The following is a 23834-nucleotide window of genomic DNA, read 5'->3' on the forward strand; positions in this document are numbered from 1 at the left end:
TTTCCCTAGGCCTCTCTGTATACCAACCCAGTAAGGAGGGGAGGGGATACCTGTTATTGACAAGTGGGAGTGGAAATCCAAAATCCCTATGTGGTTTCTATTGACATTACTGGGGTCCCAGTGACCATCTGGTGAGGATGAAAGTCCTGGCTCCCTATATGGCCTTCTCTGACACCAACATGGTGTCAGGACCAGCCTTGAAAGGGTGGAAGTATAGAAACCCCTCTCAGCCTTTGCTGGTGTATGTGTAACTAAATTTTTCTGTGGTGTTTGGCTGGAATAGATTTGTTATTGTCTAAAGTTTCTGTCTTGTTAGTTTGCTTCTTTCCTGGTTCTTTGGCTAGAACCAGGATTTTTTTGTTGGGCCTTTTCTTTGTCTGCGTCCATTGGCATCTCCATGTTGCCAGCTTTTCAGCTCCAAGTTTAGGATATTTAAGGCAAGAAGCAAACCCAGGGAACTCACTGCCATGTCACTTCTTATGTTCTGAGGTCACCAGCCGATCTGCTTTCTTCTCTCATCTTTGAGAGTCTTCCTAAGTTTGTTTAATGTCTAATGCCCAGGGTTTTTATTTGTATTTGGATGAATAGGGAAATATATTAATCTTCCTGGAAGTGTAACTCTTCTACACTTTTATTTTATGCAAAAAGTCCAACAGGGGCCGGCCCCATGGCTTAGCGGTTGAGTGCGTGCTCCGCTACTGGCAGCTGGGGTTCGGATCCCGGGCGTGCACCGACGCACGGCTTGTCCGGCCATGCTGAGGTGGCGTCCCACATACAGCAACTAGAAGGATGTACAACTATGACATACAACTATCTACTGGGGCTTTGGGGAGAAAAAGTGAAAAAAAAAAAAAAGGCGGAGGATTGGCAATAGATGTTAGCTCAGGGCCGGTCTCCCTCAGCAGAAAGAGGAGGATTGGCATTGATGTTAGCTCAGGGCTGACCTTCCTCACAAAAAAACAAAAAATAAAAAAAGTCCAGCATACAGTAAATAATTGTCAGGCATATTAGGAAACTGGAACAAATTATCCAAAAATGATAAAAACAAAAAGACAATTAAAACTAACCCTCAGGAGTTATCATATATAAATTTGGATACTGGAGTTGTTATATACATTTTTTAATATAACTGTGAAGTAAATATTACAAGTAAACAGAGTATGGATGGAGAATATCAGCAAGAATTGATAGCTATGAAAAAGAAAAAAATGGAAATATGGGAACTGAAAAATAACCAATATTTAAAAAAAATGGAAAGTAGAATTAATATAAAATAATTGAGATAAATTACAAAAGTGAACATTTGAAAGAATAATAGAAAAGATCAACATTTTGGAAGATGAAACAACACTAAAAAAAGGGAGAGGAAAATATCGCAATAAAACGATATCAAGACTGAAATAAACACAGACACCCATGCACACACACGTACATATTGACAGTTAAGACAATACTATGAACAGCAGTATGCAAAAAATTAAATTAGAGAAATGGGAATTTTTCTAGAATATTATAATTAAAAATTACTCAAATTATCCAGATTAAAGACTAAACATGATTAGACTACTAAACATCACACACATTTGATTGCTACTCAAGTCTCATCACTTTCAAGATACAAGATCTAGATAATTTACAGTTATGTTTTACCAAAACCTCAAAAAAAAAAAAAAAAAGATAACATATCATCAAAAAACCCTCTTCTAGAAATTAGAAAAAGCAATAATTCTCCCTAACTCATTTTCTAAAACTAGAGTAATGTCAAAATCAAAACCATACAATTTAAATTCAATTCAAATGAAAATTATAAGGTAACATCATTTTTGCTTATATATATAAAAATTCTAGATAAAATATGAGCAAACCAAATAAGGTATTTCTAAAACAAAATATTATGGTTTATTTTAGCCTTGAAAGAATGCTTTAATATTAGATAATTACAACATTATCAGACAAAAGAAATAAAACCAGATGATCACCTCTGTAGATCCATTAAAAAAAGGCATTTCATGAATTCATGTTAAAAAAAAAAAACTTAGCTAACTTGGAACAGAATGAAACTTCATTAAATTGGTAAATGAGATCTCTCAAGATATTACAGCAAACAATGTACCTATTCATAAAAATTAACCAAATCTTGAAAGTAAAGCAAGAGAAGGGCTACAAATCCTTTCAATTTCATTGGCTCATCGTAGAATTATTTTATTATCAAGAAGACCTGTGTTTGACTTTGTTATTTACTTATTAATTAGAGCCCAAACACTGTGAAATTACATGTTCCGTTGCAGGTTACTATCTATAGAAAAGATAACCCCCACAGTTACAATGTTTTGCCTGTAGGACATTAACCAGTTTTGTTTCCATATGTAAATTCATTTTAGCCTCGCTTGATTATACATATTTACCTAGAATCCTGACTACCATTTAATAAGTTTTCTCATTAAATAATGAATTAAAAAATTTGACATATGTTCATTTATGCTGCTATGAGAGTTCTGTTTTTAATTTCGAAAATTATACTCTATCCGTACTTAAAATAGAAACTTTAGAGACATTGACATTAAAGTAGAGAATAATGCATGCTTCCTACCTTCACCTTTATAATACAAGATTAAACTGTAAGTTTACAGTTCTGTTCATTTATAGAGAAACATTTATAAGAAAATAAACAGAAATGAAAAATTGGAAAAGAGAGTATAGAAGTGTCCATTTTGCAATATACTGTCCAGGCACACATGAAAAGATACGTTAATTCAATGGATATTTATTATACCTTCATAACATGCAAGCCACAGCTATCAGGTCTCATCCCAAGAATATTTCTCTGTGAATAGTGATTTAAAAAATAGAATAGTTTATGTGTTTTGGGTTTTATATGTTTTGAAACAAGTGATGATTTAAGTTGACAAATTTCACTTAACATCTTTAATAAAAAAAAGAGTCAGTTATATGTATATGTATCATTCCTTAATTCGTGCTACAGGTATTTATACAACACTCTGTCTGCACCAGGCACTTACTATCAATGTGGTGATCAACTGTAGTAGCTCATCTAAGAAGAACATTATCCATCTGATCATGCAGGGAAAATTGCCAGATTAATTAAGACTCCAAAAAGATCTGAAAACCATTATATACCTCCTTGTGTCCTAACAACTTTACTTCCAGCGCTTCCTATCCAAAAAATTGGTAAAATCACCAACACAAGACCTCAGATCTGAAGCCTAGGAATCATGTTTGACATCTCCACCCGCATTCTCCCTCTCGATCATTCTACCTCCTCAACGTTTCTCACGTTTTTTCATTTCTCTACCATACTGGTAGAAATCTCCATCAACGCTGGTCAGGACAACCAAATGGGTTGTCTCAAAAAGCTGAACGTAAGAGCCATCAGAAGATCTTTTAAAAAATAAATTTCAGGGCCGGCCAGCTGGCGCAAGCGATTAAGTGCACGCGCTCCACTTAATGGAGCGGTGGCCCGGGGTTCACCAGTTCGGATCCCAGGCGCGCACTGACGCACCGCTTGTCAAGCCATGCTGTGGCGGCGTCCCATATAAAGTGGAGGAAGATGGGAACAGATGTTAGCCTAGGGCCAGTCTTCCTCAGCAAAAAAAGAGGAGGATTGGCAGATGTTAGCACAAGGCTGATCTTCCTCGCAATAAATAAACAAATAAATAAATTTCTCGTACTATTACCTTACCAAAAATCAAAGCAAGACAAAACAAAACAAGCAGAAAAAAATACCCCACAAATCCCAGAATGTATCAATATGTACAATAGTGATAATAAATTTAAACATGTAGTTTTCTGGTCATGATATCTACTCATGCTACTCAAGGTGTGGGCCATAAACTATTTCTGGTACTCAAAATATTTATTGATGTCCAAACTAGATAAGAATATAGAAATTATGTGTAAGATTTTAGAAATTATATAGCAATTTGATATTACTGTAACAGTTTTTTATTTTAGCAAAGTATCTTGCTAGATAGATTAGAAAAGATCAAAAAAAGAAACTGTTTCACCAAAAATATTTGAAAATGCATCATCTAGACTATACAAGTACTACAATTAAGTTAGACTATATGAATAATTGCCAGTTTAATATTTTAATGCTTTACAAGCTAGCTACTCATTTGCAACTCATATTCTAGTATTACATATAATAACATTAACAGCCTTGAGTGTCCTATTTTTTGAAATAGGGAAAAACTAGACAACCAGTAATCAAGTAAGAATTCCCAACATATATTGGAAACAGGCTTACATGATCTCTAAATTTCCTTCCTATTCAATCTTTTTATGTACCAAAAGATCAGGTCTAGGCAGTAGTTTTCTTTATCTTTCTTATATTTCTTCTCAAAAAATTAAATTTCATTTTATATTACTTAGATTCGTGTACATGATAACTGCATATTTACACTTCAATGATAGCATACAAATTGGGATTTTTTTGATAAGGACATTTGTGGTTTGACAACATTTCTGTGAGTTTTCAATATAGTGACCCAATTGTTTTTACTTTTCTAATGAGAAAACCCACAGGTGAAATTGTTAGGTCAGCTTGATTTGTTATATAGATCCCTGTTCACTGGAAACAAGAATAGGCCTGGGTCAGGGAACCAATTATTTCATTCTTTCCCCTTCATGACTACCAGACAATGGTGATTTCTGACCTCAAATAAGAAATTATACATTTGACCAGTGTTTGTCGGAAATAATTTGTAACAGGTTTCACCTTTGGTTTATTATGTTCCAGAAGCTTATATCTTCCCATTACATTCTTCTAATTTTATTCTGAATCACTATTGTTGCTTCAAGCTTGAATGTATTTGTTTGTTCTTACTGTTTTGAAAATGAAGCCAGCTCTTGCCCTCTGTACCACGAACAGTAATGAAATACATAATCAGCGTGGTGCTTTGTATTGCCCCAAAGAGATTTCTTTCCTGATTAAAAATTAAAGGTAGCAATAAGATTTTTAAGTTTCCTTCCAAGTGAAAATATTTTTCTATGTTGGATCTCAGTCATAATGAGTAAGTATGGCCATTATCTATTATAAATGAGCTACTTTATAATTGAAATAGCAGTGAGGTTTAGAGGGCTAAGTTCATGTCACATGTTCTGAGGAGGGTCAAGTTTTACGTGCAAAAGTTTTTTGATATGGACTTATATTGTACATCTGTGAATTGTTCAAGAAATGTTTATGGCCATCCATTGTGTGTACAGAACTGTGGAAGGCACATTGGTGGACATAAGTTATGAAAGGTGTCACCTAACACTCTTAATTTTTAATTATGAGAAACATTTGCATTCAAATCAAAATGGATTATTCAGGGAGTCTGCTTGCACTGTGCATAGAAAATGCAAGTTATCAGAGTTTGGAGAAGAGAGAAATCAAGGTGGAAATGGTTAGGGAAGTCTTTAAAGAGGACAAAACTTTGAGGAAAGGGTAAAATTTATAAAGTAAAGGATTTTTAGTCATGTGTAACTTTTGGTATGCCTAAAAGGAATGCCTAACTTAAAACGGGTAAGAATGAGTAGCCTTGGTGACGTGTATATACGTTAGAGGTGCCTGAAGATCAGATCCTATTTTTCATTCAATAACCTACATTGCCTCTATAGACTCTGTATCTCTTAAATAAAATAAGGTATGTACAAACAAAAAAATATGGCAATAAATAGTATCAAATTTAGCCTTGTAAATAACCAATTTAACTTCAAATTTTGATTGGTAAAATTGGTCAGGATAATAAAAGCAACAATAATTTGTTGAGTGTTTACTAGAAGCTTGCAGCAAAATCTTATTTATTCCTCACCAAATCTTCAGGTTTGATGTTGTAACATCTCTTATGCTCTTTTCTTCTTGTTACATATTTTGCATAGGTGGGAAGGTGATCAATTTGGTTGCATGTATGGACATGGGCACTGGAGGTAACTTTTTAATCGTTTTGCAAATTCTAAGTATTTTTTGAGCCTTCCTGTTAGAATAGTGACAGAGTCAGCAGAGGTGGTATTGTGGGTTCGAGGGAAATTGTTAAAGAAAAGACTGACAGGAATATCTTCGAATAAACCTGGAGAAATTGTCTCCTGTGTATCCCTAACATTGAAATCTCAGCTTCACTGAAAAATTATGGTTTGTGGAAAACAGATTATAGAAAACCCGTTCATATCTATCATTAGATCTTAGGCCTCCGGTTAGAAATTTATTTTTCATCTAGAATAATGCCATATAATTTTCCTCTCAGGAGAGGAAAAATTACTCAATAACTTAGTATGTATTATGACGTTTTGGTGAATAGGATTGGCACAACTTCTTGTCATTTATAGTCAGCAGAAAAGTACTACTCTTAAAAATCTTGCTCACAATTTATACAGAAAACAATATCTAGATGTATACATCTGCTTACATTCGTAAAAATCAATATGTCCCTAGATCTATGTTTTTGTGTTAGATTTTTAAAATACGAGCATATAAAAACGTTTGAAGTCTTCCCAAGAATAAAACCAGACAACAAAATTATGAGTTTCCAAATATGTCGAATATATTGAGAAGTGCACATGTATATAGACCAAAATTAGGAGACCCCTAATTTTGGTCTCATGAATCAAATGTAATGAATTGGCCAAGTCTCTTGAACTATGGTGCTGGCTCTCTCGCCAGAAAAAGCTATTTGCTATAAATTTACAAACTATATTTTCATTTCCTAACTTGAAAACCATCTTATCTTGTATGGGCTTCGTTGTTTTCTGGATTTCTTGTAATTCTAAATTTCTATAATATAATACCATATAGCCCATGTCTAAATGTTAAAACTAGATGTAATATTCAACATGCCTAATACTTCTATATATGTTGTATCATATTTAGTTTAATATTAAAGAATTCAGCAATGTAATTTTGCCTTGGGTTCTATTTATAAGTTGCTCTGCATGAGATTTGTAATAACAAAAGTAAATGTATTAAAGGAAATGTAGCATGTGTGGATTTGAGTATGTGTCATTTGTTGACTATTATATGCTTACATTGACAATGCCAATATTTTGAATGGCTTCAGGGCACATGTTTCTACAAAACTGAAGTCCTATGTTGCCAGTTTGCAACTCTGAAACACAAGCCAGGAATCTAATAATGAGTACCACACATGGGTTGTGATTCTGTTTTGTAAATATTCCAATAATCAGGCTAATGAAGGTGAATAAGTGCATGGAGAAGGCAAAAACTTTTGTTTGTCTTTGGAAATCATTATATGGACTTTTGGCAGCAGATTTGCCTAACATAGAATTTTCTGGTAATGTTTAACATATTTTACAATTTTCCTCTATTTATTCACTTGATGAAGCCAAGAAAGTCTCTAAGTAGAGTTCTGAGAGGCTTAAACAACCCAAACTTGGATTCAAATTTTGCTACAGATGATGGGAAGGGGAAATGCATAGAGTAATTACAGAAGTGAGAATTTACTCTATCTGTATATTAATATAATGCATGATCTGTCACAATGCCAGAGACTCATCTTCCAGTTTTGCAGAAGAGCCAAGAATTCTTTTTGAAATCTTATCCACTGCTCAGCCTTGCTTCCTTCAGGGAGATTTTTCTCCCTGAAAATAATTCAATAATTTTAATATTTAAGTTTTGAAATGGTCACATTGGAATCCCAGTCACTTGTGGGAAAGGTATTAGAGTGAATCTTGCATTTCCACGAAGAACAGTTCATGCAATTTCTGCTGTTAGAAATTTAGTTCCTCTGAAAGCTATCATTTTGTGTTGTGCTAATATTTTAGAAATACATCCTTTTAAAAGTAGTCTTCTTTACTGCTAGGCAAATACAGCTCCAAGAGCATTTATTTATCAGGGGCATGACTCCAATTCAACTAACAGAATTGTGGTTCTTGCTTTTTTAGGAACCATAGCAAGATCCCTTTTAATGTTTATAGACTTAATCTTACTTTGCAATATTTTAAAGTCATTTTGGCTTATAAAAACGTTAAAAGAACATAAACAAGGGTCTGATGACCTTGCTTCAACTCTGGTCTCCTCTACTTATTAACTGTGTAACGTTAGGGAACTGATTTGGTTTCTCAAAGAGAATGTTGATCTGTTTAGCAGATGAGATTAAAATGACCTTTGACTGTCTCTCATGACTGTAAACTGGATCACAACATATAATAATGCATGCAGAATTCTGCTCAAACCAGTAAGCTATATTACAAGTTTAAGATAATTTCAGTTTCAATGAGTACATGTGAAGTTTACAGGATGCACGACAAAAGAATTATAATCAAAGCCATAGTTCCTGTTCTAAAGTAATGTGTCTATTAGAATTTGAGGTATTAGCACTAGCATTTGAGTTAGGTGCTGCAAACAGCAGATCAAGGTGTTGAGAAATAGAGGTGTTAAGTGAATTTCCCAAAGTGACACATTTGACAGTGGAGCCGGGATTTGAGCCCTGGCAGACATATTCCAAAGTTTTGTAATTTATCTACCTTTTCTAGCTGATGTCAATGGGCTTATAGGCCTGACTTGACCTACTCTCACCCACAAGCAGACATTTCTAATTGCACATTATATTTAAGCGAGAAAAAACACTGCCGAGCTAATAATTGTAATTCTTTAAAACTGCTATTTGGGAAAAACAGCTCAAACTTTTATCTCACATTTCAACATTTTCCATTCCTCCATGACCTGAATTGCTCAAAGCTGTCGTTTAAAAGAATAAGTAGAAAAAGACAGTAGTTGAAAGAATGGACTGCGCAGCGGGAAGCCACAGTGTAGAGTCATGATGTTCTTCTTGGAGTGAGCACCTTGGGAAAGTCACTTCCTTTCTGGGCCTGAATTTTATCTGTAAGAGAATACCAACTCTACTGAATGGTTGTGAGGATGTAGTAACTTCACATATGTAAGCTCTTGGAACAATCTGGTTTTACACAAGCACCGTATATGTGTTAGTGTAACAATGAGAGTGTATTGCTTTGTGCCATATGTATTTGAGGTATTTTTAAAATTGTTTTTATTTGAGATTTACATAAATGTGATAAAGATAGTAAAGAGATTTTCTGTATACCTATCACCCAGCTTCCCTTACTGTTAACATCTCATGTAACCATGGTCCTTACAAAGTAGATTAATGGTTACTAGGGGCTAGGGGATGTCTGAGAGTATAGGGGTCTGATAGCTAAAGCTACAAGGTTTCTTTTTGAGATGATTAAAATATTCTAATATTGACTGTGGCGATGTTTACAAACATCTGTGAATAAACTAAAAAAATTTAATTGTAACTTTAAATGGATGAATTGTATCTCAATAACAATGTTTAAAAAATAAGTAGGTCCTCCAAAAATGAATTTAAATATTGAGATATATGATCAGATCAGGTTACTCATATCTTGGAATTAGATAGAGCAGCATGGCTGTTGTGTCACAGAGAACCTGAACACACTGATGTAAGGTGAGTAGAAGAGGGAACATCTAGAAAATAAGGATATTTATACATGTCCACATTTTAGCAAAATGATTAATGTAATGTTCCTCAATAATAGTGACATAGTATTACAACATAAGCAAAAGGGAATACAGGACAGTGGATTTTCTGAATCCCAACCACTAGGCAAGAGATGTCTAGAATTGGGCTCACACATCTGCCTGCCACAGGCTTGCGTTCAAGGAAGAACCTTTGTCTTCAGGCAGAAGAAGCACGGAAAAGGATGGGGAAATTTTTGAAGGAAAGATTTAGTTTTAGCAGTGTTTTAGAATGAGAAATGAAAAGGTGGTCCTCAGGCTAAAATCGAATTATATATACAGGGCTTTGTCAGGTGAGAAAAAACCTTAATGTCTACCGAGCACTTACCTTGTTTAGGCATGGGCTCACAGAAGAGAAAGATCAGGCACAGCTATTTTGGATCCCAGAAATTTGCCGTCGCAACTTGGTTTTGAAAAAAGGAAGGAAGACAAGGAACTAACAAGGTGAGATTCTCTTGGTATAATTAGCTGTAAACCAGTTAATATTTACTAGAGGTCAGGGAAAGTGTGTTAGAGGGACTTAGGGATGAGTCAAAGTGGCTTGCCTATAAATCCACTTGAAATATTAGGAATATGTTTTTGTAAGAAATCACTTTCAAGTCGTACCAAACAGATCATTTATTTCTGGTTTCGATCTCTTTTAGGTTCCTGGACCCAATTCCAATGTGTATGTGTGGGTGTGTGTGTGTATGTGTGTGTGTGGGGGCAGTGTATGTGTGTGGGGGGCTTCCCCACACCACCAAGGAGCAATTCTCGGACACCAGTTGAGTGTCCTACAATTCAACTCAATTCTGACAATCTCTACCCAGAGATAGCATCAGATTCCACAGGTTAAGAGTTCAGTCCTACAAGACTGCGCCCCGCTGCCCCAGACACCAGTGGTGAGGCCAGGTTGTTACCTGTGTTTCTAACTTACTAGCTACAAACTGGAGGTTCCAAGGAACGCTCTCCTTAAACTTCAGATGCCAATCGGAAGTCCAAGTTGTTACCTGCACTTCTGACCCACTGGCTATGAATCGGAGGTTCCCATGACCCCCTCCTTGGGTTCAATTAATTTGCTAGAGCTGCTCACAGAACTCAGAGAAACATTTTACTTACTGTATTACTGGCTTATTATAAAATAATCTGATAAAGGATACAGATAGACATCCAGATGGATGCACAGGGCAAAGTATGGGGAAAGGGCAAAGATCTTCCATGCGTCTCTGAGCATGCCACTCTTCCAAATCTCCATGTGTCCACCAACCCTGAAGCTCTCCAAACCCCATCCTTTTGGATTTTTATGGAGGATTCATGATGCAGTCATGACTGATTAAGTGATTTTCCATTGGTAATTGATTCAATCTCTAGCCCTTCTCCCCTTCCTGGAAATCAGGGGTGGGACCAAAAGCTCTAACCCTCTAATCGCATGGTTGGTTCTCCTGACAACCAGCACTCATCCTTAGGTGTGGTCCACAAGTTACCTCATTAACATAACAAAAATACCTTTATAACTCTCATCACAGGAAACTCAAAGTTTTGGGAGCTCTTTGCCAGAAACGTGAACCAAGACCAAATATATATTGCTATATTTCTTTTATTATGTATAACAATATCACATGATCTCACCAGTAAAGTAGTATTTCTTAATCAGTTAATTCTAGCCGTGTCATATATATATATATATGTATATCTAAACATATATATTAAAAGTATATATAAATGTATAAATACTTTTAAAGTTCTGTTGGTGTTGGTGAGTTTTCATCCAAAACATAAAAATGGTTAAATAATTCTGAAAATTAAATTTTTGAGTCATATCTTTCCTGGAAGGATTACACTTTATATGATTGATGTATCATCTTGTGGAAATAGAAACATTAGTTGTAAGACAAAATTTGGTATTCAACTAAAAGAGTTGTTTCAATAGATTTTAATGATACTAAAATAATGCTCCAACACCTGGAAATGGCTATTACCTGATGAAGTTTTTCCTGCACAGGTATTTAATGAAGGATTTTTCACAAAAGTTGAGTACACCACATGGACCCTCAGGAATGAAATACTACCACTTCAATAATTATTGAGAAGGGCACTTTTGAATCCCACAAGGAACAGCTTATATTCAAACAAAACCACGAATTTGACCTGCTGATTTTTAGTGTTATCCCCCACTATTTGAGGCAAGATAATTCCTCTCAAGAAAAGTCAAGTGATTATAGTGTTAGAATTCTTACCTAAACTCAATTATGCAGAATACAAAGTGTCATATATATAAAGCACATGATTACTGTGTGTGTATTGGGTAAGATGATAATATTTGTGATCTGATATAGTAAAAGATTTTTTAGACATTTTACCTTTTGATGTCTAAATGATTTTGGCTGTTTAACTAATTAGCTGGGTGACATAAGACAACTAATTTAATCTTAATTATTGGTTAAGGCTTTCTTCTGATGTCTATCAATTGTGAACATTGTAAAATATTTAGGTATGGTGAAAAGGAAAAACAAAAACTCACTGGTCTAATTTGAGAAAAGTAAATTATACTGGGTTACTTTAAGGTGTGGTGTAGAAGAGGAGAAAGATATAGACATAAGATACATAGTGATACATATATGTGAAATATGCAGAGCTAAAAATATTATTTTGTTGTAGTGTAAAATAATGTAGTGGAAATCTGTGTTCCATAAGCAAGAACAATAGGAAAGACTGAAATATTTAAATAAAATATTTTTATTAAAATACAAAATTTAAATTAATTTTAAACATATAAAATTTAAATAGACTGTTTAATAAACAAATTAAATAAAATTTAATTTAAATTTAAAAATTAAAAGGCTATTTAAATAAAATAATATAAAAAAGTAAATAAAAATTTAAATTTAATAGGCTATTTAAATAAAAAAATATATCTGAAGGCAATTGTGTCCCTATCCTGCAGAATTAACTTCCTATATTTTTATATATTTACAAGGATAAGTTTGAAAATAACATAAGACTTGATTTCTATTGTATCCTTTTTTAAATTGTCAGTTATATCCAAGCTAATTCTAGTTGGGGCATTGGTGATATAGTGCTATTTGTCATCCTTCCTAGTTTAAAGAGAAAAAAAATAATTTCATTTCTTTGAGTTCTTTAAAAACTGACCTCATGGGGCCAGCCTGGTGGTGCAGCGGTTAAGTGTGCGTGCTCCACTTCGGAGGCCCAGTGTTTGCGGGTTCAGATCCTGGGCGTGCACTGACGCACCACTTGTCAAGCCATGCTGTGGCGGTGTCCCACATAAATTAGAAAAGGATGGGCACGGATGTTAGCCCAGGGCCAATCTTCATCAGCAAAAAGAGGAGGATCAGCAACGGATGTTAGCTCAGGGCTAATCTTCCTCACAGAAACAACAACAACAATGACAAAAAACTGACCTTATACTAAGTATTATACTTTGCTATAATTTTTCTGATAGATCTGAGCCAAAATTTTATACTTGTTCTCTGATATCTGTCCTATATTCACCTATGTTCCTTTACAAGTATTATGTTGACAGTAGCATTATTACATAGTTCAAATGTAGAGAAGAGCACAGAGTCATGACACAAACACAATCGTATGACACCCCCTCGGGTTGTATAATTTTGGGCTCTTTAGAAGCAGAGAGGGGTGCAGGGATTTGAGTGCACATGGTTATGAAGAAATGCTCTTCAGAAAAACCTGTGTAAGAGGGAGTGAAGCATGAGAGGGAGTTCATCAAGGACGTGGTCTCAAGAAAAGTTTAGCCATGGCTTTATCAATAGGAAAAGGGTTCTGGAGTGTAAATTACCCCACAGGGTTTTCCTCTTTGAAGTAAGGTGACAGGCTGTGAATGAAAGGGAAGGGTTACTTTGGGGGGAGAGTGGCTTCTTTCAGGTAAAGGAAGCTTTCTGGAGAAGAGGTGTAGTTTCAAGCAATAGGAAGCTACTAATCCCAGCAACTGAGGGATGAGTGGGCAGAATCTGGGCAGGGTGCCACAAAGTCCTCTCCAGAGGTTAATTAGTAGAATGATCTGGAGTGGCTATATTCGGCTCCCTCACAGCATAACAATCTCTGGGTAGTGGGATTTCTTACGTTGCAGCTGGCTTTTCTCAGGGGAAGTGGAAGCTGCAGACCTCTTAAGAGTTTAGGTCCTGCATTAGCACAGTGCCACTGTCAGTATATTCTATTAATCCAAGGAAGTCACAGTTCACCCTCTTAAAAGGTAAGCAGCATCCATACCAGGGATGAAAGGAATTACTGCAACTATTTTGTATACTCTCAGAAACATTAAGTATGACGTTAATTGCAAATGTTTAGTAGGTAACCTTTTCTTCAGTTGAAAAAGCAACCACAGCAATACATTGAATTGGCCCAAGAGAGCCCTACCTATAAGGTAACACTGGCTTCCCTTCCCAACTGTGAATCTTGGTCAAATCCCATCAGTTGAATCGAAGTCCTCCCTCTCTCTATAAGGCTGGGTAGACTAGCGAGTCAAGTGCCTTATTCAACACAGCCATAACAGTTTGATTCTCATCCCTCCCCAAGATTCCCCAAAATACTGTACAGGTGCATATAGCCTTTAGTCCCCTGTTGAAATCAAGAGACTTTAGTCCTACCCCTAATCATCTTTCTCTTTAAGGAAGCTCATGTCAAGGTAGAGAAGTGGAGGGATCAGGGAGTGCCTCAGTAAGCAAACACTTTCAGATTTGAATGGCATGGAGGCTGTATGTAGCTAGAATGAACATTCATTTAGCCCACCCAAAACCTTGTCTCAGGTAGGAAGATCAGCATTACTGTTTCTCTTTCAGCTTTGAGGACCCCTTTATTCAACAATCACATCCACATTGCTTTCTGGTTGGGCCCTGGGGTATATAACATTTGGCTAATTCAGGTTCGACTAATACAGCAAGGAAGTTTATAAAAAAAAAGATGTATACCTTAATTGGGGTCTTTTTTGTCCAATTTTCATGCTAACATCAGTCAGTATTTTGGAGGTGATGAGTGGGCAAACAAAGCCAATGAACCCTCAGGTCTCAGTGCCTTAACAAAATAAAAGTGTTTTCTTGCTCTTAAAACTGTTCAATATGGGACTTCTTGGCTGGGTGACAGCCTCCAAATATTGATTTAGAAAGCGAGTCTCTTCTATCTTTTTACTTCTCCATATTATTTGATTGAACCATATGAAATTTTCTATTTCATTATGTCTACCAAGGTAACCCTGGAAGTCATATGTATTCCTAAGGATGATAAACATGGAGAATTACACATGGGACATTTTCATGTGATAAGCCTGCCAGTAGCTGACATAATTTCTACCTTTGTTTATTGGCCTGGAATCAATCATTTACCCCATCATAACTGCAAAGGAGGCTGGGAAATGTAGTGTATGTAGCTCTATGTACGGGAAGGATAAATAGGTTTGGTTGATCAGACATCAGTAATAGTCACAGTCTGCTAACAAATAGTATTTTATCTTTCTTCCCACTCCCAGTAGCTATACCTAATTTCTGCATCCAACCACAAATGAAAGATTTTGAAGGGTGCAACTCATCTCCATCAGTCTCAGAAATGGAAATTCCAAGTCTAGTGATCTATAAACTAAAGAATTAAATTATATTCCCTCCCCCACCTTCATCCATATAAACCCGACATAGGATATTAAACCAGGGACAGTGCAATTGAACTAAAAACTTTTATTTCTCATATTCCCTGGCCCAATAGTTTTTTTCTCAACTTAATGGCAGCTACCTTGAGGCTATTAAAAATAATGGTGTTAGTTGAGAAGGGCCTGCTCACATATATGTCACAGGGTGAATATTAAGAAGACTTTATCACTCAAGGCTGCTTGTGTCTTATTCCATCTTTTGAAGTATAGAGGCAATCAGTTTTTCCAACACTTCAAAGCCCTAAATTACTATCTCTATTCACTTTCATTTTTTCATACAAATAGACTCATTCTTTTCTGAGTTTATCTTTTCTTGTAAGCCCTCGCTAAAAGCAGAGTAAAAGCCCAAACACATTGTTACTCTGAATCTCTGCAGCTTTTTCACCTAGATTTAGACTCACTGGTTTGCCTTCTGTAGGTGCTCATTTCACTAAATATTTTTGTGCTGCTGCATAACATCATTCCTCATATTTCCATCCACTAATATCTTTTAAATTATTCCCCAGGTGTAACTTGGTGAAGTCTCTTAAGCACAGACCAGGAGGTTTGCTGGAAATGTCAACATATCTTCTGTCTTGGAAATTTCACCATAAAAACATGGTTTACCATCACCTTTTCTACATATCCGCCTTATTCCCATGTCAATGATTTCTGGAAGCACACAGAAGAGGCCACAACTTAATGAAAGAGGATTTGTCTCCCAGTCCTTGGAGTTTGAGAATTGTTTATAGGCAGTGTCCCTCGGGCAGCTGAGAGAGAAGTCAAAACCTCTTTGCTTTCAGGCTTACATGTCGTAATGTGTTGGCATCCTGCTTTGTACTGGTTTCAGCCTATCAGTACTGATGCCTGTGGGCTAGAAATGCGTGGGGGCACTTACCTGGGCCCAGGGTCCACTTTCAGAACTAATGTTGTGGCTGGACCAGCCCTGTGGTTCTTGTGATTGCAAGATGTCCTCAGCAATAACCATCAGGAAACTTTGAAAGACTGGGTTTATTACTCAGAAGTCCTGGAAGATACACAGCACACCTATGGCCACATAGCAAGGTTGTGTAGAGAAAGAGAGAGCGCCAGCCTGGGGTTCTGCTTTTATTGGGATCCAGGGTGGGGGCCTAGGGTTTTGTGAGTTCACTCTTTAATGGTGAATTTAAAACATAAGAAGGGGAATTAAAGTACAGGAGGGAAAGGTCAGTTGTCTAAGTCAACCAGAGATCTCTAAGATAAAAGGCAACTTGGGGAGGAGCTGGCTCTTTATTTAGTCATGTGGCTGGCAATGTGTTTATTCAAGCCATCTTTGTCTTTGAAGTGGATGCCTCTGCAATCAAAAGCTTAAGTCAGGCACTTGCATAAAAAACCAACTGTCATAGGCTTATACTACACTTCCCCCTCTGTCCCAGATCCTTAGTCTACTGCAAAAATTGATTGGAAAGAGTCTTCCTAAAGGTAGCCTGCCACCCTGCATATGCTAGCATCTCATTCTAATCATTTTTATTATCCAGGTCGTCACCATTGACAAGCTCTGCTGAAGGGTAGTGTTACTTTGGTGTCTAGGTAATCTAGACATTCGCCTCTGGCCTAGAGATAACACTAATCAACTTCTAGCAGTACTTCTCCAAGACTGCACTCTTAACCATGGTACTTAAAAAAAAAACATACATTCAATCCTATGTATTATGAAAGAAATTCAAAACTGAATGATCATTTCATTTTTGGCATATTATCTAGTCCAGTCTTGACTCTCAGAAAAAGTTAGTTGATGCATATTGTTGGGGCTCCATAAAAGTTATTTCATGTATTTCTGTTGGTTTTAATCTGGTGACCAACCTCCAACACTTCTTCCTTCTCCTTGAAGTTGGTCATCTGTGCAGAAAACACATTGGATCCTGAATATAAAGTCCATTTATAAGTCCATGTATAGACAGAGAGAGATTTATTATAGCATTTGGCTCACACAATTATGCAGGACAAGAAGTCCCATGATCTGCTGTCAGCAAGCTGGAGAACCAAGACAGTCACTGGTATAATTCAGTCCAAGTTCAAAGGCCCAAGAAGAAGGGAAGCCAATGGTGCAAGTCCCAATCTGAATCCAAAGTCAGCAGAATTGGAGGGGGGAGGGCACAATGGTGTAAGACCTGGTCTGAGCTCAAAGGCCCAAGAACCAGGAGCACTGATGTCCTAGGGCAGGAGAAGATGGATGTCCCAGTTCATGCAGAGAGATCGAATTCACCCTTCCTCTGCCTTTTTGTTGTATTCAAACTGTCAACAGATTGGATGATGCCCACCTGCATTGGTGAGGGTGAACTTTACTAAACCTACCAATTCAAATGCTAATCTCTTCTAGAAATACCCTCACAGATGCACCAAGAAATAATGTTTTACCAGCTATCTGGGCATTCTCTTAGTTCAGTCAGGTTAACACATAAAATTAACAATCACAGATGCTTAGGTACTTAGGACCGTCAAACCATGCACCAAGGCTGATAAATTCTGTCAACTTCTGCACAAGTTCCACTTCAGCACCCTCCTCTATCACAGTCATAAGAATATAAGAATGACAATCACTTCACTTATTCATTTCTACACTATGCCTACATTTCTAACTATCTTGCAAACCAAGATATGTTCTTCTTGAGTGAAAAATTGCTATCTAATATTTCACTGATAAAATGCATTTCATTTTAGCCACCAAAATACAAAAATAAATATAAATATAGTATATGAATGAACACATATTTTACAAGACATATTTCCAACATACAGAGGTCTATATACAAATACAGCTATAGACACACCTCAATACATTCTTCCAGATTTAGAAAAATAATTTTCCTCCTGATAAGTACTATAACCAAAATGATGTTGGATTAGATGCAGTATAAAAGTCCTAGTCGATACACCAGCTGTTGTTCATGCGTAAATAGGTCAGATTTTTCTTCCCTAAAAGTCAATAACCTATAATATATATAAAAAGAGCATGCAATAATAGTAACTTGATTCCATAATACAATAAGGAAATGAGGTAAAAACAAGACTGATAATTTTGTTTACATATATTTATGGCAGCTTCTTTTTATTATAGCAAAAACAAACCAGTCCCCAAAAATTATACTAAAAATCAAAACAACCCTAAACGAAACAAAATAGCCTTGCATATCCAGAATTGGGGAATTATCAATTAAATGATTCTATATAAAGGTAAAGAAACATTAAACTGATGTTTACAAATAGGTTTGCCATGCAAACTAGAAAAATATTGTGATTCAAAAATATCTATGTATGTTATTTTTCAAAAATAAAAGACAAAAGATACATATCAAATTATTAACACTTGTTATTTCAGGGATGGCATATTTTTATTTTATTTTAATTTTTTACTCTATATATTCTTTTATGTCTACAGTAAATAGATACTTTATACTCGAAACTAACAAATCTTATTAAAATAATGTATTTCTATTTACATTATTTTTTCAGGAATTAAAGAAAAACAGGATTTAAAAGCTGTTTTCTTTCTTTTCTCTCTATGCGTTTTTTCAGTTTGCCTATACAAGAGTATAATGTAGCATATATATTATTTTCTGCTGTCATTGAACAAGTAAGAAAATTAATGGTAACATTCCTGTCATCTTCTCAAATGGGCCAGGCTCACCCACAGGTCTCTGATCTCATGGTGTCTCCCAGTACAAAGGGTAGACAGAAGCGCCTCTGCCCCTCATTGAAACTTCCACTCTGGCAAATGGTGATTCCTTAGCAGACCCCCAGACCTTCGGCTTTCCGGGCAGAGATTGCCTGCCTTGAACTATTCCTACCCTCTTTCTGCTTAACGTCCCTGAGAGTTCTAGCCCTTTGAATCATTGCTGTTATAAAACCTTAAATCCTGTAAGTAAAATATAGAGTGAAACCTTTGAAGAATATACACCCAGAAGCAAAATCAATGACATTTAAATAGCCAAAATTAATAATGACACTCTTATTTGTTAAATTTCATGCAAGGTGAGCTCTCTAATTATCATTTAAAAATAAGATAAAATATGTATTTAATCTCAGAAATAATATAGCTTTCTTGTCTACATATTTTAATGATTTTGAGTATTGAGTATATAAAACTCTAAAGTCATTTTTTTCTTTATGTACAATCAAGAGAGAAAACTTTATAATTGAAATAGGAAGAAAAGGCATTGTTTTAACAATTTTTTTATTGAGGTATAATTGACACACAGTATTGTATTAGTTTCAGATGTACAACATAGTGATTTGACATTTGTATACATTGCAAAATAATCACCGCAATGTCTACTTACCATCTATCTGTTTTAGCTTCTTGACCTAGAAACAACTGATTAGTTTTTAAGTTAAAGAGAAAAATATTTCATAAATTCTCTCTTGAAATTGTCATTTAGAATAATAATGATGTCAAGGAAGGTGACATAATCGGGATAAGTTTGTTTTTGGAGAATGAAGAGTGGGAATTTGAACAATCACTGGAGGAAAAACAACATTGATGGAGAGATATATTTTACAAAGCACGTGTCTAAGAGACAGTGAAATGATTTATGCTATGTATTTTTATTTCCAGTTTTACATTGGGCATTAAAAACATAATGTAGAAAGTTATTCTAATATATTATTTTTTCGTTTCCTATGGAGGGTTGAGATCTTGTTTATCATTTAATATCTTAAGTAGAACTAATTGAATTTACAATCTGAATTCAAAAGCATGAAAAAAGCCGAATACTTCTTAGTATTTGAAACAGCTTGACTCTCAATTTGTCCAGCAAATGTTAGAGAACAATAAAAATAAATGAATTGTTCCTCTTATTAGATCCCTGAAGACACTAGATGCATAATCAATCAATTATTTCCTAGGCACCATAACATCTTCTTTCTGCCATAATGTGTTGTGAAAGTGAACTGGATTATTAAATTACACAGTTTAAATTAATCAAGGTTTTCAGGACCTGTGCCATTTTATTGATTTTCCTATGCCTTGTTTTATCTCTCTGCCCCATTTTAACTAAACTCATACACACACATACATGCACACACATGCACACACAGACACTATTTGTTTAGTTGGAAAATAAACACCGGATTAATTAGATACTTTTGAGAATCATAATACACTGTTGTTTGGAATTCTTTTGTTGTCAGAGTATTTATGTTTAGATAGTTGTGTTCTGGGTCAGAATAATAACAATTGGGGGAAGATATTTGCAAACCATACTTCTGATAAGGGATTAATCTCCAAAATATACAAAGAACTCACGCATCTCAACAACAAAAAAACTAACAACCCAATTAAAAAATGAGCAAAAGACCTGAACAGACATTTCTCCAAAGAAGATATACAGATGGCCAACAGACACATGAAAAGATGTTCAAAATCATTAACTATCAGAGAAATGCAAATCAAAACTACAATGAGATATCACGTCACACCCGTCAGAATAGCTATAATTAACAAGACAGGAAACAACACTTGTTGGAGAGAATGTGGAGAGAAGGGAACTCTCATACACTGCTGGTGGGAGTGCAAACTAGTGCAGCCACTATGGAAAACAGTATGGAAATTCCTCAAAAAATCAAGGACAGAACTACCATATGATCCAGCTATTCCACTGTTGGGTATTTATCCAAACAACTTGAAAACACCAATTTGTAAAGGTACATGCACCCCTGTGTTCATTGCAGCGTTATTCACAATAGAGAAGACTTGGAAGCAACCTAAGTGCCCATCAAGGGACAAATGGATAAAGAAGATGTGGTATATATACAATGGAATACTACTCAGCCATAAGAAACGGTGAAATCCAGCCATTTGTGACAACATGGATTGACATCAAGGGTATTATGCAAAGTGAAATAAGTCAGAGGGAGGAGGTCAAATACCATATGATTTCCTTCATTAAGTAGTAGATAATAACAACAATAAACAAACACATAGAGACAGAGATTGGATTGGTGGTTACCAGAGGGGAAGGGGGGAAGGAGGAGGGCGAAAGGGATAATTCGGCACATGTGTGTGGTGATGGGTTGTAATTAGTATTTTGGTGGTGAACATGATGTAATCTATGCAGAAATAGAAGTACAATGATGTACACCTGAAATTTATACAATGTTATAAACCAATGTTACTGCAATAAACAAAAATTAAAAAAAAAAGAAAAACGTAACGACGTAGAAACATTTAAAGAGTTTAAGTCAAGGTGTACCACATTTAAATTTTTAAATACACTACTTTTATTTAAATTGCATAAAACAAGCTGATTATGAAAAATACATGAAAATAGAGAATTCATTTTTTCACAGATAGTGACAATAATACAGACAAACGCAGTATGTATTGGGAGAAAGCAGATTAGAATTTCTGACATTTTATCTGTTATATAGTTAATATTTCCAATAAAATCAGGTTAAATATAAAAATATTTAGAAAGACAGAGCTCTAGATATAAACGCTAGCATAATGGGTCAGCAGAAGTATAATTTTCATTAAGGCAAAGTGCTGTAGAGCTCCATGATGATAGCTGTCAGCACTAGTAGAGCCCAGAGATCTCTTTATACATGCAGCAATAGCCTTGCTTGTCTAAGTTGAGTTCTGATTTGTACATAGAAGATAGAAACTTACATTCATCTTAATCAGCATAATGAATTTTCTCTTGAAATGACATGCGTGGAAAAGAACAAATAAGAGACACTATTCTTATTGAACAACATGGAGGATAGTATCATATATGTTTAGCATTTGTTATATTTATTGTCCGATATAATAGGACCCAATGTGCCAGTAACGACAAGGAGATGTGGAAGGTTTAGATTTTGGTGCTCTTTTCATATACATTTAATAGATTTTAAAAGATCTCTAATATGATCCTTATTGGTGTTGCAAGCATTGGTTAAGACAAACCTTTTTTCTAAATTTTAGTTCATATATGAAAATAATCTTCAGTTTATGGTTTTAATTCATAGTACCTGGATCACTGACATGTAATTGATTAAGTTATTTATGTTTTATTCATTTTAGATACTTTACCATTAAATTGATAGAGCATAAAATATCAGACTGATCTATAAGATATTGACTTTTTGAAGGTCTAAACACTTGATTATTAGCAATTCTCTACTAGTCAAGCTAGTATAGCTTAAAATCAGAGCAAAATAATGACATTTCCAAATTTCAATTTTAATGAATTTGCCAAAGAATACTGATTCATTTTTGGCACTCTGTGTGTTTAACATAAAATACTAGGTTTCCTATGGAATATTTACATTCCATTAAAACCTATGGGTCATATACCCACAGTGGCCAAAATACTCAGAGTGTTTGATAAGTAACCTCAAATATATACAAAAATATGAAGAAATTTTCTTCAAACATTTCATATAAATGCTTTAATATTAATATTTGCCCAATCTATTTAAAAAGGCTTCTTCCAGACCCACAAGGATCCAAATATCCATTATGGAATGACTTCTGTATAAAAGTCATTATTCTCAATCTTATATTCCTTTTGTTATTTTATAAAGTAACCTAATAATTGTGCTCAGTAAGAGCAATTTTTGGTGTGAAATTGCATGTATGTATATACACCATTTCTTTGTATTTTTTTTTTTGGTGAGGAAGATTAGCCCTGAGCTAACATCTGTTGTCAATCCTCTTCTTTTTGCTGAGGAAGATTGGCCCTGGGCTAACATCTGTGCCCATCTTCCTCTACTTTATATGTGGGACACCTGCCACAGCATGGCTTGACAAGCAGTGCGTAGGTCCATGCCTGGTCCCTCCGAACCTGTGAACCCCAGGCTACTGAAGCAGAGAGCGTGAACTCAACCACTATGCCACTGGGCTGGCCATTTTTGTATTTTTAATAATTCATAAGGTGCTGCTGCAAGTCTACAAAGAAATGTAATTTAAAAGTCTTTAAAGAATAGTCTAAAGACTCAAAATGACTATTCTAGCAACGGTATCTGTTAGATTTATGCTGCAAACAAATTTTTTTTTAATTTAGTACACTTATCTACATTTTTTTCTAAATCTATGTCTTTCCATTCTATATTTATATCTATATCAATATTGATATTTGTATATATCTGCATATCTATATATTTAGTTTTTATATATATGGTAGACTTGTATCATTAGCTATGATAATACCTCATACTGATGAATCAATACATGCTTCTTTGAGGGAACATCATGTTATTCACTCATATGCTTTATCTCCTTATCTTTTTCAGCTTGACATCTTGTTGTTATATTTTCTTATAATGTTTTAAGTATAAACACAAGGGAAAAGGAATGCAATTGGCCCTCCATATCCATGGGTTCCACATTTGTGGATTCAAACAACTTTGGTTCAAAAAGACTGCCATGATAGATGTTAGCTCAGAGCCGGTCTTCCTCAGCAAAAAGAGGAGGATTAGCATGGATGTTAGCTCAGGGCTGATCTTCCTCACCAAAAAAAAAAGACTGCCATGGTTGCATCTGTACTGAACATGTGCCGATTTTTCTTATAATTATTCGTTAAATAATACAGCATAACAACTATTTACATGACATTTACATTGTGTTAATTATTATAAGTAATCTAGAGATGTTCTAAAGTGTATGGGAGGGTGTGTGCAGGTTATGTGCAAATACTACATCATTATAGAAGGGACTTGAACTTCCTGGGA

The sequence above is a fragment of the Ceratotherium simum genome, chromosome 18, assembly GCF_057802395.1.
Source record: "Ceratotherium simum simum isolate JZ-2026a chromosome 18, ASM5780239v1, whole genome shotgun sequence".
NCBI lineage: Eukaryota > Metazoa > Chordata > Mammalia > Perissodactyla > Rhinocerotidae > Ceratotherium > Ceratotherium simum.